The sequence below is a fragment of the Crocuta crocuta genome, unplaced genomic scaffold (genome assembly GCF_008692635.1).
Source record: "Crocuta crocuta isolate KB4526 unplaced genomic scaffold, BGI_CrCroc_1.0 scaffold1269, whole genome shotgun sequence".
NCBI classification, from domain to species: domain Eukaryota; kingdom Metazoa; phylum Chordata; class Mammalia; order Carnivora; family Hyaenidae; genus Crocuta; species Crocuta crocuta.
Window position 1 is genome coordinate 354,117 of NW_027531335.1, and position 5,447 is coordinate 359,563.

Here is a 5,447-nt window from a genome sequence, read left to right on the forward strand (position 1 = left end):
CACGAACTTATTTATTGAAGGTTCACTTTGTATTTTCATAGGGGATTCAGAAGTCTTCCAGAAGCCTTTGTAATTCCTTAATATCTTGGAGTAACCTGTAGAGTTACTTTCACGTTGAAAGTGATTAGATTTGGTACGTATGCGTAAGGAACCGTCCCCTAGAATGAGGCATCTTGGGGACATTTTAGTGCTCTCTAGTCAACAGCTGGTCTCATGTCATGGCCCCCAGCACGGTGTTGTGTACTGTGGGTAATTTTCTAAAGTCCAATAACTGGCCCGTGTGCTCAAAGAGCTTACAATGTGGGCGAGCAGGCGAGATACACACAGGATTAATGTAATGGAAGGATTGACGACGTAAGATGAGAAAAGTCCTACTTAAGCCTTGCCAGTGGACAGCACTGTCCTTAACTTTTCATCACGTTCAAGGAATGAGAGATCGCTGTGGAGTGTGACGTTCAGGGATTGCTTCATGGACAAAAGGAAGCCCTGGACAGGCTTTTTAAGGATGAGAGGGCGTTCCAGACAGAAGGAACATCGTGCGCAAAGGTGCAAAACGAATCAGCAGGAGTTCGGGGGATGGTGAGGAGATGAGTTTTGTTCGAGGGCGTGGAAGAGGATATAAACCTAGAATGAAAACTCGGACCTAGGCGGTGGAAGGCCTTGAATGCCCGGCTGACAGTGTTTGGACTTAGGAAAACATGGGGTGAGCCAGTCAAAGGATTTTTAGACCGAGAGACCGCTTGATTAGCTGTTGCTTTCAGCTATTTAATCCTTTACGTTGCTGTCAGATGTGTCTGAGGCAGAGAGAAATGGAAATGTGGACCCCAGTCGGATGGCTTTTGCAGTAATCTAGTTATGAGGCCCTAAACCTGCAGATAAGACTAAGAATGGAGAAGAAATGCCAAGTGCGAGAGACATTATGTGGAAAGACTGGACCTGAGCTATCGATGGCTAGGGAGAAAAAGGGAAACACGAGGGATAGTTTTGTGTCCTGTGGCCAGTGAGTCCCCCGGGTTGTGACACAGTTTCACGAGGGTTTCTTTCTCCCAGCTTTCAGACTAAGGGCAGCAAGCTCTGGAGAATCAGGTGTGCTAGACTAGAGGAAGCCAGGAAAGTGTGTTTGAAAACCCGACCTGTGCTAGGTATTACTGTTTCTATAGTTGAGTGATTACGTGCAGTGATTTGGCCTCTGCAAATTAACTCACGTCCAAAGAATACATTTCTGCTATCCTGACTGTTTTCCAGTGAAGCTCGAATCCAATTTCCCGTGGAAGCTACTGGTTTGGTAGTCTTTGAACATATTGTAAAACCAGAATAAGTCATCATTGATAGTGTTTGTTTATTGCTGTGGTGACAGCCCGCAAAGAAAATAAGTCCATGCAAATTCTCCTGGTAACCAGCGGGATCGTCTCCGTGGACGGAATTGTTATTGTTACCATGTTTATGTGATTTGCCTGCCTATGTAAGTCTTGTAAACATCTTCTTAAAACCGAAATAGAAACCAGCCGTGGTAGCAAGAGCCTTAGACCCTTGACCACCATATCGGTGAACTAGAGATGACTCACTGGTTAATCAACAAACGAAATAGGTCAGTGTAACAACCCAAGCTTTTGATATACAAACACTGGGTTTATCTGACATGAAGAATCCAAGCAGTGTATTGGAGTCCTAGGAATCCCCAAACTCTTCCAAACATGAACAAGCCCCTAAGTCTGGTAGGTTTCTGATCCACAAAATGGTGGGCAACCTTCCGCCTCGGTCTCACGCTCAAGGTACAGCACTTCGGTTATCAAAACACCAAGGGAGAAGGATAGAATGAAAGCTGGTTGGGGGTGGGAAGTGGGTCTGTGTAAAAGGCTCTCCCTCTATCCTGAGAGCTGGCCAGCAAGAGCGCTTTGTTTATCTGGTTCCAGTTACAATAAAGGCTTTTATTCCTAGCCCTCGACCACGTAATGGTCACTCTCTAAGTGTGTGTACATTTCTCCAACTCCTGGTTGAAGTGGTGACTGAGTCCTACAGAGTGAGTTACCTCCGTGTATGGCCTTTTAACACTTACTCCAATGTGGTTTTTTTTTTCTGTTTCCTCTTTATTGAGCTATAATTCACATACCCTACAACCCACTCACTTAACATGCACAATTCAATGGTTTTTAGTATATCCAGAGCTGTGCGGCCGTCACCAGCCACAGTGAATGTTGGACCATTTGACCACCCCACGAAGAAACCCCATACACACCAGCAGCCACTTCCCGATGCCGATCCGTCAGTCCTCAGCCCCTGACAACCACGAATCTGCTCTCTGTATCTGTGGGTTGGCCTCTTCTGGACATTTCATATAAATGGAATCCTACAAAACATGGCCTTTCGTGACTGGCTCCTTTCATTTAATATGTTCTCAAGGTTCCTTCACAGTATAGCATGGATCAGCTCTTCATTCCTTTTTATAACTGAACGGATGGATACGCCACATTTTAACTACTCATCAGTCGATGGGCATTTGAGTTATTTCCATCTTCTGGCTATTAGTAATGCTGTGAACATTCACATACATATTTTTGGCTACACAGGTTTTCAGTCTTCTTGGACATAATACCTAAGAGTAGAAATCCTGGGTCATATTGTAACTCTAACCTTATTAAGAACTGCCAGACTTTTCTTTGTGTTGCTTTAATTTATTTATTTTTTTATTAGAGAGGAAGAGAGCATGGGTGGGGAGAGAGAGAGAAAGAGAATCTTAAGCAGGCTCCATGGCCAGCACAGTGCCCAATGCAGGGCTCCATCCCACAACCCTGGGATCATGACGTGAGCCCAAACCAAGAGTGAGACGCTCAACTGACCGAGCCGCCAGGCGCCCCATGCTTCACTATTTTCTACAGTAGCTGTAGCCCTTCCGTTCCCCAGCAAGAGTGTATAAGGATTCCAGTTTCTTGGGATTCTCTACAACACTTATCATTATCTGCTTCTTTGATTATCCCCTTTCCAGTGAGTGTGAAGTGGTCTCTCCTGGTTTCCATTTGCATTTCCCTGATGACTGACAATGTTGAGCATCTTTCGTGTGCTGATTGGCTATTTCCATACATTCTTTGGAGACATGTCTGTTCAGATTCCTCACTGATTTTTTTAAAAATTGGTTGTCTTTTTATTACCGAGTTGTAAGGGTTCTCTATATGTACTAGATGCAGGTCCCCTATCAGAGAGATGATTTCCATACATCTATCCTTTGGATCACCTTCTCGCTTTCATGATGGCGTCCTTTGAAGCGCACGGTTTTTAATTTTGATGAAGTCCAATGTACCTATGTTCTTTTTTGTGGCTTGTGCTTTGATGTCCTATCTAAGAAGACTTGGCCTAATTCAAGGTCCTAGAGATATACACCTATGTTTTCTTTGAGTTCTACAGTTTTTGATCCATTTCAAGTTTCGTATATGGTAAGAGCTTTGGGTCCAAATTTAGTCTTCTGCTTGTGGATGGCTGGTTGTCTTGCACCCATTTGTTGAAAAGACGATTCTTTTCCCCCTTGTACTGTCTTGGCATGCTTATCAAAAATCAGTTGGCCAGAAAAACATGGGTTTGCTCTGGGGTCTCTGCTCTGTTCCATTGATCTATAGGTCTATCCCCATTCCAGTACCACATAGTCTAGATTACTGTAGCTCTGTAGGAAGGTTTTAAATTGGCAAGCGTGAGTCTTCCAATTTTGTTCTTTTTCAAGATTTTTTTGGATACCCGGGGGCCCTCGAATTTTCCTACGAATTTTAAGATCAGAGCAGCTTGTCAATTTCTGTATGACAAAGTGGGAGTGGAGGGAGCTGGTATTTTAGTAGGTCTTGCTGTGAGTCTATACAGCAATTTGGGGTGTGTTGCCATTTTAACAATATTAATTAAGCCCTCTGAGCCCTGAACATGGGATGTTTTTCCATTTGGTTAGGTCTTCTTTAATTTCTTCCAATGCTGATTTGGAGTTTTCAGTATACAAGTTTTAGATTTTGTTGAGTTTTTTCCTTAGTATTTGATTCCTTTCAGCGCTGTTGTAAATGAAGCTTTTATTTCATTTTCAGATTGTTCATTGCTAGCTTATAGAAATACGACTGATTCGTTATATTGACCTTGTATTCTGAAACCTTGCTGAATTCGTTAGCTTTAATACAGGGTATTTTTGGGGGGGTGGGTTCTTGAGTGCTTTCTATATAAGATCATGTCATCTGAAATAGAGATAGTTTGGGGCGCCTGGGTGCCTCAGTCGGTTAAGCGTCCGACTTCAGCTCAGGTCGTGATCTCCCGGTTCGTGAGTGCGAGCCCCACATCAGGCTCTGTGCTGGGGGCTCAGAGCCCGGAGCCTGCTTCAGATTCTGTGTCTCCCTCTCTCTCTGTCCCTCCCCTGCTCATGCTCTGTCTCTCTCTCAAGAATAAATAAACATTAAAAAAATTTTTTTAAAAAGAAAATAGAGATAGTTTTACTTCTTTCTTTTCAATCTCCACTATTTTTATTTCATCTTCTTTCTTAGAACCTGGCTAGAAATTCCAGTGAAGTATTGAATAGCAGCAGGAAAAGCAGACATCCTTGTCTGATTACTGATTGTTCCCTGAAAGGTGGGGGCGGGGCGTATATGCAAAACAACCTCCAAAGGCTGAAAGTACCATTAAGACTGAAGAAAAAGGCTGACAAATCCTACCTGGCAGGAAATTAAGGTCTATTAAGAGGCCTTATGGTTAGATCTTATGGCAATCCCACCTTCCCATGAGACCTGCTTTTATAGCCCTAGAGGCTAAGGACTACATGTTTGGGGACCAGCCAGGAGGAGCCTTGTCAAGGACGTACTTAAGGGTATGGTTAAATAAGGAATGTGGGGGAAAGGGACTGCTCAGAGGTCGTCGAGGCAGATTTCGTCCAAGATGGAGTTAGTCTGGTTCACACGCTAACTTTACGAGAAAGCTTTCAGTCTTTAACTTTTATTTTGTTTTAAGTGTATTTATTTTGAGAGCGGGAGAGAGAAAATCCCAAGCAGACTCCATGCTGTCAGTGTGGAGCCCGACAAGAGGCTTGATCCCAAGAACCGTGAGATCATGACCTGAGCTGAAATTACAAGTCAGACCCTTAACTGACTGAGCCACCCGGGTGCCCCTAACTTTTGAAGTTTCTGGTTTTTTAGTCATCTCTACACCGAATGTGGGGCTTGAACTCACGACCCTTAGATCAAGAGTTCCATGCTCTTCTGACTAAGCCAGCCAGTCTTTCACTTCTAAGTATGGTGTTAGCTGTGAGGTTTTCATAGATGCTTTTTGTCCGATTGAGGAAGTTCCCTCCAGCAGTATTTTCATCTTTTTCTGATCCAATTCTCCCAGTAACTATAGGATCTCTATGTGACATATAGAGAAATAGAAATAACAAATGGTTAAGAAATGTACTCAGGGCACCTGGATGGCTCAGTCGGTTAAGCGTCCAACTTCGG